Raw genomic sequence first — 17,680 nt, 5'->3', positions numbered from 1 at the left:
TGTCATTCGTTGCTCTTTGCGAGTACTCTAGTATTGCCGAGCCCAGAATGAACTCGACTTTTACCTGATGAAATACTCCGACATATACTACCTGGTTCGCATATAATTCGGTCGGTTGGGCAGCGTACGGAAGTATTCCGAATTCCGGTAAAAGTGGTTATAATTTCGTGGATCTAAATGATAGTGAAATACATACGCAAAATGTGGAAAATATGTGGATGAGGCGTCAATTTGGCAGTTTTGATTCATATTTAGATGAATTTGTATTGAACCACAAACGAATGCGTGTATATTTCATTCGCAATATGTGGAATATTTCCGTACGCTGCCCAACCGTCTGAAATTATATGGGAACCGGGCAGTATATGTCGGAGTATTTCATCTGGTAAAAGTCGAGTTAATTCAGGGCACGGCGATACTTAAGTACTCGCAAAGAGCAACCAATGACAGGAAGGAGCGGGTCGACCGAGCCTAGAGGGTCCGCCCTGTCGAGAATTCCGACTTTTACCTCCACTTCTGAGTGTTGCTACAGGGTGAACGTATCGTGTGACCTAGTGGTGCTCCAAATCGATAGTACAGTGGTCGGTATACCGCATCTTGCTGCATCCAGTCTGGGGCCATTCACCTGACACGGGGGCCATTCTCCCCCTTTTATCATCATCACAATGTTGTGCGGATCGTGACCATGTCGGGTGAAGGTCTGTCTAGTATACGTATGTGCAAATCGGTTTGGACCAGTTCTTGATTTCTCAATGCCATATGAAGAAGTCAAATTGGCACTATTTACTTTCGATGGTCGCACTTCCTCTTTGGGTCATGATTTTAATGTATGTATCTTTGATTAGTCATCCGCTGCTGAACCTTTCTAACTCCTTTCCTTTCGATTATGTCTTATGTAATTTTGTTATTGTACTATCCATTCAACCGTGTGAACCAAACGTTTAACCTTTGTTTGGATCCTATTTCTAGTGATTTTTGACGTTTCTTTATCGCCCTTCACATTTATTGTATTCTCTAGGCTTGTATTTATTTTTATCTCTTATTTTTATATGTCGTCGCTCGAAGTATTTGATTTCGAACGTTAAATTTTTATCTTATATTTTATGTCTTTCACAATTTGATTTCCAGGGAGAGAGGCTTTATTCGTTTTATTTATTTTATCCATTTTTGGAGAGAAAATAAAACAATTTTATGATTTATAGATTAATAAGAAGAAGCTTTAGTAAATCTCACGGAAACGAGAAAATCATCCGATTTGAATTTCAATTTTGTGTTTCGAAGTGGCACAACTTAATTGAATTTTCATTTAAGCCCTATATTTAGTAAAGATTCCTTTGAAATACTTATTTATTTATTTTATTTATTTTATTAATTGAAAAATCAACAGACAGGATGTACAGAGATAGGTATAAAAAACACAAAAAGTAAATAAATAATATATGTAACACCCGAGTCCAATAATAGATTTTTACAAAAATGAAAAAGATAAATATAAGGAAAACAAATTAAAAAGTAAAGAATAAAGGCATGACAAAATATGTAGTACATTGCATAATTAAACTATAGTATTAAAATATTTGGAAAAGGTTATAAGATAGAATATAAGAAGAAATTGAAATTTACAAATATAAAAAACAAATGAAAAAGGTAAATACAAAATAAACAAATGAAATGGAAAGGAATGAAAGCTATAATATGATTAAATAGCACATTACATAACTAAACTAAAGTATAAAAATAATGGAAATATTGGAAAAATAGAATAGAAGAAAAAATGAATCAATCGGTCAAGATTCTCTTGATGTTAGACCTGAATTGATGTAGGGAAATACCAAACAGATCAACCTCATTCAGCTCTCCGTTAAACATACGATAAACGCGCTGCAGATAAAAATATTTTTGGGAATTAGTATTGAAAGGATCAAGTGAAAAGAGTGTAACGCGTCTAGGGTATCGAACTGGGATTCTGAAATTAACCTTATTCAGTAAATCAGAACAATCAAGGAAACCATTTATGAGCTTAAAGAAGAATATAGCATCAGAATGTCGTCGCCTGACAGAAAGATTGTTAAAAGAAAGGATTTTTAAAATGTCGGAAACAGTAGAATGGGTATAGGTAGGAAAAAGGTAGCGTAAGGATTTAATAAATTTAAGTTGAACTTTCTCAATACAATTAATATGGGATAAATAAAAAGGTGACCAGATAATTGAGGCAAATTCAAGGTGAGACCTTACAAAGGAAAAATAAAGTAATTTTAGTACATAAGGATCATTAAAGGGTTTTGTTGAGCGGAGTAGGAATCCAAGAGATTTAAATGCTTTGTTGGTAATAAAAGAAATATGTTCAGAGAAATCTAGTTTATTATTGAGTATTACACCAAGATCCTTAATAGAAGATGACGTGTTAAGGATTGAATGATTTAATTGATATTGATTAGTAATAATTGACTTATTTCTAGTGAAATTTAAAATAGAGCATTTTTCTAGATTAATAAAAAGATCATTATTTAAACAATATATAGAGAATCTATCTAGATCTTCTTGTATCTTATGACAATCGTCTATGGTGTATATAGGTTTGTAAATTTTTAAATCATCAGCGTAAAGAAGTATAAAGGAATGTTTGAAGATGTATGAGATATCATTAATATAGAGTAAAAAGAATAAGGGACCTAAATGCGACCCTTGTGGGACACCGGAAGGAATATGTCTAAGTGATGATCTAAAACCATTGAGAATTATGATTTGGTGACGATTTAGTATATACGAAGAGATCCAACGAAATAAATTTCCTCGGATTCCAAGGGACCAAAGTTTATTGAGTAAAAGGTTGTGATTGATTTTATCAAAAGCTTTAGAGAAATCCGTATAAACGACGTCTATTTGGATTCGTTTGTCCATATAAGATGTGAGAGTACTAGTGAAATTAAGCAGGTTAGTCTCTACCGATCTCCCCTTAAAAAAACCATGTTGTTCAGGTATAATGTAGTTTTTGAAATTGGAGAAAAGGAAATTATAGATAATTTTTTCAAAGATTTTACTAATGACAGATAGTTTAGATATAGGACGGTAATTCTCAATAAGATTCTTATCACCTTTTTTAAAAATAGGGGTGATGTAAGATAATTTCCAATAGTCAGGAAATTTACCGTTCGACATAGAAAGATTGAAAAGGATTGTTATGGGAAGAGATAATGGGACAGCACATTTAACAAGGAAAAAAGAAGGCAAACCATCACAACCCGCACCAAGATTAACATTGAGAGAGTTGATGTGACTGAGTACAGTAGATAAGTCAAAATGAAAAGTAGATAAGTTACAAGAAGAAGTATCTGTATTAGAGATAGAAAGGTTAATGGTAGAATCACTATTGAAAGTGGAGTCAAAATAGTCAGCAAAAATGGTACAGATTTCAGAACCATGTGAAGCCGACTTATTTCCATAATACATTACGGAAGGATATGAAGAGGAGGTATTTTTTTTTGAATTTATATATGACCAAAATGATTTGGGATTAGTTTTAATATTATTTTGAATAAGAGAAATATAATTTCTAAAGCAGATTAAAGAATATTTTTTAATTCGAGCTCTTAATAGTGAAAAACTTTGATAATCTAAGGGATTTGAATAAATTTTAAATTTTTTATGGAATTTGTTTTTTTCTTTTATTATTTTAATAAGAGACGATGTAAACCAAGGGGGATATTTGGTACGCTTAGATTTAAGAGTAAAAGGGACGTGGCATTCAATAATATTTTGTAAGGTATCGTAAAATTTTTTACAAGCTAAATCAATATTTAAATTGGACAAAAGTGAATTCCAATTGATATCGCTTAAAATTGGAATAATTGTAGCATAGTCAGCTTTTCTAAAGAGGAAAGTTTTATTATAATTATAATTCAAGGGTGAAGATTTGTTGTAAATTATTGAGATGCAAAAGGATAAATGATGAGAATCTTCATGGATTAGCGTAGAGTCAGCACGAGAAATATATAAGGGGAAACTACTAATAGCTAGGTCAAGAATACGATTATTAGTATTTGACAAATAATTGTATTGATAAAGTTTATTATAAGATAAGAATTGAGTAAAGGAAAGGGAAGAAAAATTAATACAATTGGAAGGAAATAGATGCAGATTTGAGTCGTATTTTGTCCAATCAATAGTGGGAAGATTGTAATCACCGAGTAAAATGAATCGATCCTCTGGATAATTGGTTATTAGATCAGATACTTTATTTAAATGGGTAACTAATAGAGTTTGGTGAGAATTACCAGGAGGAATATAGACAGTACAGATATTTAGTTTAAAAAATTTAGTGGTAATAGTAATCCAAAGGTCTTCTGTGGAAGTTAACCAATTATTTTGAATGACAGAGGGTAGATTATTTTTCACAGCTATGATTACACCACCACCAAATATTTGGTTATGAAGAGAATAATCTCTGTCACGTCGAAACACCTGATATCTGGCATCAAAAAACTCACTATTATTGAATGAGTCATTTAGCCAAGTTTCTGATAGACAGATAATATCATAATTATTAACTAATACATTTTGAAGAAAAGAGTCAGATTTAGTTCGGAGACCTCTGACATTTTGATAATAAATTTATACAATTAAATTTATAAATTTAAATACAATTTAGTATTCCATTTATTCTTCGGGAAAAGTTATTCGGTTCGAATCTAACTTTTAAAGCGAGTAAACTCGTTTCTCTTACTTACAAAAATACTTTTTTGGCCCATTATTGTAGTAAACGTTTTAAGAAAAACAAACTAAAAAAGCGTATGGTAACAATGGAAAATAATTCGAAACAAAGTTATATATTTCGTCTTTCAGTTGTAAGAAAATTAAAATAAAAATTTTCATTTCAATTTGTTTTTTTCCTTCGAAAACCAGAACCATACGAATTTTTTTTAATATCACTTCGCCAAGTGGGTCCAAATTAACACCAGCCTTACTATGCCAAAAAAATCCGGTAGCCACTGTGCTGGACGCCAAAGCGTCCAGTTAAAAGTGTGTATTTTAAGTTAAAATAATGCAAAATGTGCGTGGTTAATTATTGTCGTTAACAATAAAAATCATTTTATCATGTATTAAACAATAGAATAATATGAAAAAAAAAGGTTGAACCAGTGCTGTCATTTCAAGGCGGATGTCATTCTCATACTGACCGTTGAGCGCGGCGTACTGAATTTACTGCATCTGTGAGGCGCGAGCACACGGGTCTTCCCTCGAAAATAATTATTTTTGTTGATAATTGATCAATGTTTTTATTCGTAATGGCATAATTCGAATCACAGAGGTTTTTATGAGGAATACATGAAATATGAAGACTGCATTCAGTATATTTGCAGATATTAAATAAAATATAAGTCCTGGTTACTCGCTATCCATCACATTGTGGTAAGTGTTGAAAAATAATTTTTGGTTCCAGCCGAATCGATAATTCACAATGTTATTAACCCTGGTTAAATTTTATTCTTGGAAACCTTTATATTTCGTAGCTAGTTGATTCAAACGCATTTTAATTAACTAAACTCTCGTCAAATGTGTGTTGTCAAGCCGCACCCAATTTAGGGGAGTCGACTTTTTCGGGCCCAATTTAATTTGATTACCTGTAAATCAATTACGAAAACCTCTTCGTTTAAATATTTTTTACATCGGTACAATTTAAATGTAAAAACGTGCTAACGATTCTCTTTATTTGCGAACACTGACCACACCTAACGACGACACACTTATTATGCAAATGTTGAACTAAAATCGCCCTATACACTTATACTACGTTTATTATGAATACTTTTCTATATAGATTTGTTTTAATACCTACATACATTGTATCGAGTTGTTTTAACCTACTTCCTAAGCTTATACATACCAAACTTTTCTCGAAAGCTCGGCGCTAAGCCAAGATAATGGGTTTTCCCTTTTTTTTCTCACAGCCTTTATTCTCATATACATGGATACGTGGATATATTCTCATATGCATGGATACATAGATACGTACACAAAAAGGCGTTGCGAAATAAAAATTGAGGCGGAAAAAATAAACACTAAATGAAAATACTAATGCGATACGTTTCGGCTATTTTCCTCCTTATTATTTTCGTTGCCGACCCTTCGTATTCTAGTGATACGTCATCGTACGGTGTGTGTATGATATCGAATGGTAAATAACCTTGCCATAATGCGGAAACTGGATTATATTATTAGATACGGTTTTCGACTGCCATTGTGCAAATTTTCAGCAAGGTGAAAGTATGGCGGACGTATTCTTTCGATTACATTATGATTGATCTTCATTCCAAGCGTTTCTTTGCAGATGCCATTATCACAGATATCTCTGTCGTATGATCTGATTCGGTATTGGGATCTGTTTTTTTTTGTTTTGCTCCTCTTTTGAGCCTACCCTACTTTCTCATTTTTACTCCTTGTTTTGAGCATTTTGACCCAAATACATACTTTCATGTTTGCCTTTAATTCGTACACGTGCTTTTGTATGTATAATGGACCTAACCGAATATAGGAATTTTTTTTCCTGCTTATCAACGCTATACAAATTGAATGGGTAGTCTCCTTTTTCCCTTTTAGTTGTGCGACCCAACCTTGGGTATATTATTACCAATTTGAGCTGAATATAGTAATATATATATACAGTGCCGGTCACTGAAAGCCGGTTTGTTTGTCTGTCACGTAGGCGTTCCTATATCATTCAATCGATTGCGATGAAACTTACATGAGTTATTATGTGTATGCTCGCGATGATTTCGGCAACGGGAAAAAAAGGAATGAGTGGCATTGCAACGCAATAATTTTAAATGTGTTCACATCGCCACCTGCGTTGTTAGGTTAAAATAAACAAACAATTTAATAATTTCAAATGTGTTTCAATTTGACAAATTCGCCGCCTGCGTTTTTCGTCAAATTGGAACGGGAATTGCATGCGTTATTGTGGCATCAATATTTTATATATATATATATATATATATATATATATATATATATATATATATATATATATATATATATATATATATATATATATATATATATGTACTACTACAAATTTAGATCAATACGAATTTTCGTTACAAAAAATAATGAACTAAACAGATTATCTGTAATGACTTCGAACTGTTGGGCTTAACTATGGCAATATACTTAATATCACATTTTATTTTACATATGATAAATAATCGCATTTCTTCTTCTTCCTCGTGGGATCTGGTGAACGATCACCTCCACTCCTCCCGGTACTTTGCCAAGCTAAATGCAGGGCTTAGGAACGATCTCATCAGTTCTTTGATTTGATCTGATCATTTTGTGGGAAACTGACCTCTCGCTGCCTTTCCCTCTAATGTTCAGGTGACTACCAACTTCTCTAGATTCTCCACTTTCTTCCAGCAATATGGCCAAAGTAGAAATTAATAATTTTTCTTCATGCTATGGAGTCTCTCTGAAACTTCCAGCTCTTTGACGTTGGAGACGCTCGTGCGTCTTGCGGGCCATGGGATGCGCAACATCCGCCTACAACACCACATTTCGAAGACATATATCCCTTATATATAATCTATATATAAGACATATATCCATATATCTCTTTTTAAGTGTCCATGTCTCCACTCCATACAATGCAATGGGGACCACCAAATATCGCACCAGACAGATTTTCGTTATTATCGTTTTTATTCCATATCATTTTCAGACTGAGCAACGTTGTTTTCACCATTCCTGCGGATCTTCTGCGGATTTCTAATTGGCATCTTCCTTCTCTTGAGGTCAAGGCACCTGGGCAGATAAAATCGTTGGCTCACTCACAGTCTATTAAAGCTTTGTATTTTATGATAAATCCGAATCTGTCAACGAAGAACATTTTTGTTTTGTTTCTGTTTATCTCTACACCCAGGTGCTTACTCTCTATTTCTATCCTATGAAGTAGTTTAGCCATCACATAATAATCGCATTAATGAATGATAAATAAAATAACAATTAGTAAGCACCTGGTAATTAGTAAGCAAAATTAGTTAATAAAACCCATTAACTAATTTTGTTTTTAGTTTCTTGTATTCTTAAAACATATATGAATATACATACATAGATAAAATCATCGATTTTTTTTACAAGGTTTTATTTATTTAGTTAATATTACATGTTGTATATATTTTGAGATTTTCATGTAAATATAATTTTATATCATAATCTGAAGCTGGCGATAAATCTGTAACTGGATTAAATTGAATACATAGATTGGATTACGAGCATTTTACTAATCTATCTCCAGATGAAATTGTAGGCGAAGACATGGAATTTTTGCACCACCACTATCCAATCTTTTTGGCAGTTTATTCTATAAACTCATTTATTAGGCGTACTGAAGTGCTTCTGAACGTTGCTTTTTAAAACAATGATAATAAAAAAATGACTTTTAATAGGTTTTTTTGGATTTACGAGAAAACATACGCAAAAATTATAAGATGTCATTCAAATATGACGTTTTATTATTGAATTATTTGAAATATTATTGAAATATTAAGATTACAAACTAGGTATATGTGATTTTTTTGATGTTTTCGAATTTAAATTAGGACAAAATCGATTAGAAAGGGCACTTGCACAATTTATGTACTCATGTTTGTGTTTCATTGCCATTTCGCTTTCATGCGTTGACCCCAAAGCGAACAAGTTTATTATTATAGACGCAGGTACGTTTTACACATATCCATAAATTCAGAAGTTTTTCAAAGTTTTCCCTTGAGATAACAACGTCCATGTAATTTTATCCCGCGGAATCTCCTCGGTCGATATCACACTATTCTCGTTTCGTCTTTCACCGCCCACACCCACTCCATCCTACCTTCGTTCCCTCATCTCACTTATCTCCCTTTTTCTGTTTGTGACGCAGCAGCATCCCTAATCTTAAATTCTTGTACATTTCGACGTTTACCCTTCGCCATTCGCGGCTCGTGCAAATCGAATCCATACAAACGTTCGTGGGAGGGTTACGATACTTGGAGCAGTACCGGCTTCGACGCGCGCATTCCGACGCCGGTCGTCGCGTACGTCGGACCTTAGTCTCCGCTCACCGTAAAACCAGTTCATTCTTTCCATTTGATAAATGTCCATATCAGTGCAGTGATAGTTGTTTTAAAAGATTGGCGAAGAATCACGCGTATCGCTGTGCAAATAATGCCGTTTGGGCGTAACGCGCCGTTTACAATATGGCAGGTGTCACGCGCTCCATAACCTCTACATATATTAATCGTGTGGATGATTGTGTGTATGAGTGATTCATTCAACGGATTCGAGATATCGATTCGAGGCATGCCCCAGGTATGAGGAATGCTGGAATATTTACACTCCCGACTCGGGAGAGTCTATCCCAGACTGTCTGAGGTGAAGGTCGGTCGAAAAGGGCTTCGGTTTGATTGTGAGAGTGTGTTGTATGTATTTTTGTCTCGAGCTGTGAATAGACCTAACGTTCAGATCAGCCTTTGACCGCTCAATTACGAGAGCAACGTTCACGCCGGAACCAGTGGTGGATTTTAAACGGTATTTAGTCATTTAAAGTGTCGTACTAGGAAGTCTTAATGTTGCTTTTTTCGTTAATAAAAAGCTTAGAACTGTGCAATTTTCATACTCTATCTAAGACAGGAAATGTGTAGGTTAAGTTACTCATGCTTTATGTGAAAGGTCAAATTTGAGGTTGTTCTTATCTTGTATGGAATGCGCATGGGATTTTATTTGTAGAAGAACTGATCATTTAAATTGTACATATGTATGTGTTTGATAGCATGTTTTATCTTACGAAGAGTCTTCGGCACCAAATACCATGTGTACATATTCAGCCTAATGTAAATTGATTCTAATTGTGCGTGTTTGGCGTATTAATTATTTTTGTCTCGTTTGCACACTTTATATAGTGTAGTTAGTGTTGAATAATATAACGTTGTATTATGATTTGTTTAACCCTTGGAGCACGGAGTTTTAGAAAGCAAAAAACCCACGTTGAATAGAAATTTTATTCAAAAAGTAATTTGGAAGATTAATAAAAATCCTCTGTGGTTAACTCTGTTTTTTTTTTATTTACATATTTATTTATTTATTATAATATTGGAATTGTAGAATGCTCTAAAATTACCACAGTTCAGGGATTCTTAGCCTACATGTACATACATATCAGTGACTTTTAAAACAGGGTATAGGGAAAAAAATTCAAAAAAAGACAAGGGTTCGTAATTTTTTTCCTCGCACTCCGCACTGATTTGTTCTGAGGGAATCGTTTCGCGAGCCGAGTCCCTTGCCACATTTGTACTCGAAAAGTTATGTGTATATATCTATGTATTATTTTATTTAAAAAAATATTATAGAATAATGTTTGATACGCACAAATCAGAATATTTTTAGTGAAAATTCCACAAATGCTAAAATAGACGAGTAAATTAAAAAATGTTTTATCTTCGATGGCACGCCTATACATGACGATTCGCTAGTATGTACCGCGAAGGGAACAGATTTGAGACGGCGAGTTCGTGCAAAGGAACGACGCGGCGGACCATACCATAACAATTCGTCACCCCTAACCACTACATCGGGTGGTGCTGATTATGGTTTCTGAACTTGGCTAAATCGAGTGAACAATATCAATGTGGACAAAGATTTGAAATTATTGTTATTTAATTGTTGATATTTTTTTACAAACCTCATATCAGGTGTTGCTTTCGATTTTTCGTCTGACAAAATTTTGGTTTTTAAATTTTAGGTAAGGGATTTTAAGGGACTAGCTAAATCCCTCTAGTCTAATGACGGCACGCCGATGTATACATATTTAGATATGTATATCGGCGTATTTGGATAGGAGATTATTTTTATTCTTCACAACGAAATTTCACATTTTCTTCAATTGTGTTTTTTAATCTTTAAACATCATTAGTATTAAGAAATTGTTATTATTTTTTATGGCAGTGTTGCTCAATCTTATCCTATCCTATCCTATGGTGAAATTGTATATTTTCATGAAAAATTTGTTTATTTATTTAACATTTTCATTTGCGTTACATATGTATTTCTATCGGTAGTCTGGCCAAACAGGGCAGAGAAAAATTTTTAAAATTTTTATATTTTTCAATTAGAATAAACTTTAATCTCCCGCAAATTAATTAGTTAATAACTCACGGTTATAAATGAAGTACAGAAGATTACTTCACATCGAATTGAATAAATACATATTTTGATATGTTAAATTTAACAAAATCGGATCCCTTTCATTGCTTATTTTGTGCGGAGTGCGCGTCGGCGATTGAAAACATCATGTATTAAATCCGCAGCCATTGATTTGATTCAATACATACGTTATACTATCGACTAAACATCTTTGCATCTCGTATTAAAAATACCGAAACGTGACAAATATTTTTGATGTACATACCTTACATAAAAGATATCTATTTTCATGTGTTGATATACTGCGCATTGCGCTATTTTTTCTTACGCCATTTTGTCGGCGCTATTTTGTCTTGCACTGTTTTATTACGGGGTAATTTCTATCTTCGAAATTGATATGTACACACAACATGTCTAAATAATTTCCCATGCGATGCATTTTTCAGTACATATTTATATTATTTTTGTAATGAAAAAATTTAGTAGAAGATTTATATGAACTAAAATTGCTTAAAAATTACTCGGCTGTTTTACTATAGACATCATTGTCCGTTTTCTACGTTTGGTCGTATGTAACGTGGAGACCATTTTCACTAATTAATTAATTGTGCAAATGTACTTGCTGTGGTTGTTGTTGGTTTCATTTTGCAATTTTCTTCGGCTCGGATTGGAACCGTGTCTGGCATGCCATTTGTTGTATGTATTATGCATATAATATTGTACGTATACCACATGCCATTGTTCAGTGGCGTTTGCTTTATTTAATTGACAATTGATTCACGCATGTCAATTCTGCCTCGTTGCGTGTATTATATTACGCATCCGTTCCAGACGTAGAAATTTATCCGCCCAAAAATGACAAAATCCAAATGACCACATGTTTGTATTAATAACAACTCTGAAACTGACAAGATATAATTTTTTTGAGTGAAACCTGCCCAAATGAATACTGAAATCGACAATAGGAATATTTTCCTTTCAGTTATTATATGGATGTAGTTTAGAGACAGATTATTAATATTGCATTGTTCGTGTACATATCTTAAAAATGACAAATCTTTGTCCAGTGTTGTCGCAGTATTTTTTTAAGTTACACTTAATTATATAAAACAAATAATATGGGTACTTTTAACAATGTTTTTGGGTTATTCGGTCATTATTTCATTTTAATCAGTTAGATATCTGAAAATAAAACGCTATTTTATTACGGTTGATCGCTTCGATATACAAATAAATAATGTAGTGACAGAAATATCGCAATTTTTTTTTAGCACTTTCTTTTCAGCTGTTTATTTTCAAATAAAAACCAATACAAATTCCAATATTGTTTGTTATTTTGATAAGATTGTTTCGATTATATTGTATAATTATGCCTAAATGTTCGCTCCAGTAAAGCTCTCACTTCAGTTCCTTGTCGTGTTAAAAGTAATTAACTTTCAATTATTGTGTTATTTTTGGGTATGTATGAACTTTTATTATCGTTTTTGTGATTTTCTAAAAATTATGATAAAATCTACATACCAATTTTAATAATTAAGAAGGCAAATTATGTAGACATCATGTATGGGTTGTGGAAGACATGTCTATTAACTTTCTATGATATAAATGTATAACTTTTACTTTATTTGGTATACATATTCTATTTTGAGTCATATACAAATATAAATATTACGACAGTGATACAATATGAATTGATAAATCAAGATAATGTACAACCAAAAATTACATATATCAATGATTAGTTATCATCGATGTGCTAAGTACCTTAAATGTATGTAGATCTCAAATCAAAGATTTTCCAATTATGCAAACATTGGCGCTCCGTATGCTCGAGTGCAATATTGTATTGCGAAAGTGCAATTTTCACAATGCACATATTTACATCGATAATAGTCCTCGTTACGTTTTGCTATTCTATTATTGAAACGTCGCCGCATTGAATTTATTATGGAAAAATTGTCGTCAACCTTTTATCGCATATTGTTGCGAACATCGTTTTGCATAATATAATAGCTATTGAATTTTTATTCTCATAAGACCTCAATGGGTAAACATGTCGGCCGATAATTATCGTTTTGTCAACGCTTTGTTGTATGCTATTCCTGTGATCGTAATTCGTATTATCATTGTAACTAACATTCATGGTTGACAGAAAATCATCACGATTAAGAATTTACAACTTGCATGAGGTGCATATCTGAAACATGCGACCTTGCATGCTGTGTGTATTTTCAGCATACAAAAGATGGTATCACATAACAAAGTTTTGCCTTTTAGTACAATTTTATGACCTCCTTTTTGCTCGCTTCACCTGAGGCACGAAATGCAAATATACACAGATGTTCATCTATGTTCTTTTTATCAGACTTCGGTTTACTTTTTGAGTATAATTGGCCTTCACGGTCGCTGCAATCTTGCTTAAAAATAAATTTATTGCGTAATTGAATTGAAGCTATAATAATATCTATCAATTTGTACCTAGTTTTTTGTACTGTAATTTACTTAATGATTTATTATATGCTAACAATTTTATTATAGAGGTAATACTATATTTGATATCACCATTTGGGGCTTAACCGATTAAAAACCGCATTTATCTTAATTGAACATGAAATACATATTTTTGGTTGATCAATCACATGCTGTATATTTGAACGGTTTGCTTCGAGAAGCCAATCAAACATGGTTTTGATACTATTTTGACAATTGGAAAAATTTTATACGCTTATGTTTACATATAAAACGTAGTTGACAAAATACTATTCATATGATTTACGTAGATTTTTTGTTTAGAACTATAAAATATGTAAGAATGTGTTCATTTGATTTTTCTTCTATCGTTCGAAAAGTGTGAGAAATAAAGTTTTTTTATCCGTTATATTTAGAATATATTGCATTGCTATTTGAAATCATAAAGACTATCATTAAGTGAGTGAGGCGAAGAAAATAATATCCTGTGCACATTGAATAGTCTATTTCACGGCCCAATGCATGCCTGTTATATATTAGTATATGTATGTATATCTCTCATAAACAAGAGATTTGACAGAAATGTATGATTTATTATTATTTACTGGGACTGCTAGTTTGTGCATCTTCATGTTTCACAATTACATATGCCTTCCAGTTACGGATGGATTCCGTTAACTCTTATACTAATAATTTACTCGACTGAATCCGTTAGATCAAAATATTGTTTGTATCTATTTTAAAACACTCTACTATATTATTACGCGGTGTTTAATAATAAATAAAAACATTAGTTTTGACAGGTTCGATGACGTATTATTTTGTTCTCGCTTTCACTGATTGTTCCCACGTGCTTATGCATGGGAACTTCTCTTATAATTATATTTGCTTTCTTGATTGTGTGTAAATTTTCCGTTTGACTTTTTAACCTATGATTAAAGATTTAGATTTATCGATTGTTTTTATAATTATTTAATTAATAAATTTAATTCATGTATTTGGACGTTCAAAATTAGAATTTGCAAATAATGCTCAAATGACGTGTGTTCGTTTTGAAAAATTGTAATATGGTGAAAGTATAGAAATATATTGATTCGATCGGTTTTAAAATATTTTCATTCGATTTTCTGGTAAAATATAATTGTTTTTAGCGATAGTTATGGCAATTATCGCAAACGGTTATTGTAACGAGAGGAAGTCGAGCGACCGCTTCTTCATCTCATTCCAGTGCCATGGATAATCAAACTGTAGAATATGTTCATTATTCAATGTAGATCAAAGCATTTCAAACTTTCTAAAATATAGAATCATTTCAGGAAATTAGACACTTTGTTTTAGATCGCTCTCCGATAACTGTAGTTGATTGATTTGGGCGTGGTTCACAACTGTACATCCACATTATATTATCGTGAGTGATTAGTTTTACATAGACCTACTTTTAAAGCAATTTGCCTTATCGGCTGGCTGTGGGATAACTAATGATCGTTCCTGAATCAATGGCGAATTTATCTCTCATCCAAAGGGTAGAAGAGTCTCTTCGTCGATGGTCTTAGCTCTGTCGCGTCTCCATAGTAACCGCCTACTGATTAAGATACCGCAATGCTGCGTAACGTCTTTTTATTGTACGTAGCTGTCAGAGAACCGGTTAACTCGCACAATTCCGCAAGTTGTGGCAACTAATAGAGCATTACACCCATCCTAGAAGAGCTATCGACCCTGGTTCGTTCGATTAGTCATAGCACAGTCTGTTGCAGGGGACATCAACTTTAGGAAGCGGAAGAACGTTGCAGATGAAGTAATAACGCGGTTAACCTAGTTACGGAGATGTAAGATATTGACACAATTTTAACAAACAATCAAACACATTATATTAATAACAGTGAAATTGTATTAGTGAACAATTATTTGTAAGTCACATATATATTAAGTACATTTATAGACTTTTCGAAAGAAGAAAATACGACCATTTAACTATCGAGAATTGTCGTTAGATAAAATAGGCATACTAATTAGGGTACATTGAAAACAGCAAATTTCGGAATTTGGAAACTTCTCTAGTTGGAAAAAATGTTCTGTATCATGGGGAATCCGTAAAAAATAATATAAAAATTCAAAAAAATATTTGCCTTGCCGCCAGCTAATTTAATTTTGTGAAAACCGTAAATTTTACCTATTTTCGGAGGTTTTTTTAAGCTCAGTTTTAGTAGTTTCTTTTTTTCAATTCACCTCATCATATAAATGCAATAATTTTACATTAATAAAAAATCATAAGGTATGTTTCTTCAAATTGCTAAGGAACGACAAAATATCTGAAACTTTGTCGCGCGTGTGACGGTGTTTAAAATAATAAAAAAAACTCGGTAAAATTCACGATTTTCACGAACTTGAATGGGCTGGTGACAGTGCAAATCATTTTTATATTATTTTTTTGCGGATTTCCCATGATAAACAACATATTTTTCAACCAGAGGTGTTTTCAAATTCTAAAATTTACTGTTTTAGGTGTACCCTAGTATACATACGTATACGTAGACGTATGGTTTGACTTTTGGAAATTTGACTTGGAAATTTTAAACTATCATCGAAAATTTCAGTATTTGATCCAACGAATACTCGAATGCACCACGAATCGCTGGTTGTCAATATCTGCATTATAAAACAATGATTTGGATTTTTTTTAAACAATATGCCGAATATCGGGCGCACGGTTACAGTCCACTTGTCGCGATTGGGGAAGCTTTCTTCATCGTTTATATTACCATTAAAATATCATCACACCGGAATGCATGCACCTCGTCAATTAAATCCATTCGACTACCTACGAGAACGTTTCGCTTTCCATTGCACTTTCCGCCGATCGGCATTTCGTTTTTCAAAATGCGCTCGCATTTCTTCAGCGTTTGTAATTTCCTTTTGTGATGCAACCGGGCTACTGTCAACCGATAGGGCGTGGTCGAAAACATTTGCCGGTTTTGTTAACGTTATCACTTTCTAATTCGATCCGGTCGTGTCGACGACCGACCTATCGAAATACGTACCTTTCTTTCGAGTGCTTCGTGCGTTGAACTTCTAAGCGTGAAATTCGCGAGAGATTCGTATTTGTTACAGATGATGTTGCGCAATGGTTTATACAGCTTCAATTTAAATAAAAATATAACATACATAGTACTATAAAGTCAGAACTTCTGTATTAGTACGTATTCTCACTCTGTATTGAACATCGTTTGGAAGACATTGTGTGCTATTGTGATCTTCAATTCATTCAATCGAAATTAATTTAAGGAATTGTGTTGAGTATATTGTGCGATGACTCAATATATTAACATAGCTCAGTCGTTAGCGTATTATGCTATCAACTGAGGGTTCATGAATTCAACACTTGGTCCGGTGTTCCTGTCTAGACCGTGGATATATGTATGTATGTATTTATATGCTTGAAGCGATTGACCTGGAGTCATATAAATACATACATACATATATCCACGGTCTAGCCAGGAACACCGGACCAAGTGTTGAACTCATGAACCCTCAGTTGATAGCATAATACGCTATTGATAGGAAGCGATTCGCTTCCTACCAGAGTTTGCCAATTTGTCTAATTTCTGATTTCGTTGTTGAAACGGATCCAAGCGAATTAATAAACCCATTCAAATTGGCACCATTATCTGAATATAATTTCAAATTTATAATAATAATGTTATAAATTTATATAAAGTAAAAATGTACAAATTTGGCCATACGTGTTGCCTTGGGGCAAAACCTGGAATGGTATATCTATATATTTATATAAAAAAAAACTATATTTTAATTTTGTAGCATTTGCTGTAGACAAAATCGAAATTTCGACTTCGAAAATATTTTTTTATGAATCTCTATTATATGTATGAGCCATACATATATATGTATGTATAGCAAACCCGATTCGGAATATATACATATGTAGTCTCTCCCTAATTTCTAACAATCTGCTGTTAATCTTTCCGACTTCTCGAACTTCCCGAAATCATTAAACGCTCGCATTAGTGCATTTAGATAAAAACATATG

At 32.9% G+C, this 17,680-nt stretch overlaps 1 protein-coding gene across 2 annotated transcripts in view; it reads left to right on the top strand.

The window, feature by feature from the left end:
- Positions 1 to 17,680, top strand: part of milt (trafficking kinesin-binding protein milt) — a 94,318-nt gene that overhangs the window by 43,235 nt on the left and 33,403 nt on the right. The window contains exon 1 of one of the 2 annotated variants that reach the window (XM_077427931.1): positions 9,043 to 9,227. The exons of the other annotated variant lie outside the window; for it this stretch is intronic. The gene's annotated coding sequence lies outside the window, so the exon portion shown is untranslated. Of the gene's footprint in view, positions 1 to 9,042; positions 9,228 to 17,680 lie in introns of those variants that run through there. 2 annotated transcript variants of the gene reach the window in all.

Source organism: Arctopsyche grandis, chromosome 1, assembly GCF_051622035.1.
Source record: "Arctopsyche grandis isolate Sample6627 chromosome 1, ASM5162203v2, whole genome shotgun sequence".
Taxonomy (NCBI): Eukaryota; Metazoa; Arthropoda; class Insecta; order Trichoptera; family Hydropsychidae; genus Arctopsyche; species Arctopsyche grandis.
Note: the sequence above shows the minus strand (reverse complement) of the source record. Positions and strands in the feature narration are given on the sequence as shown.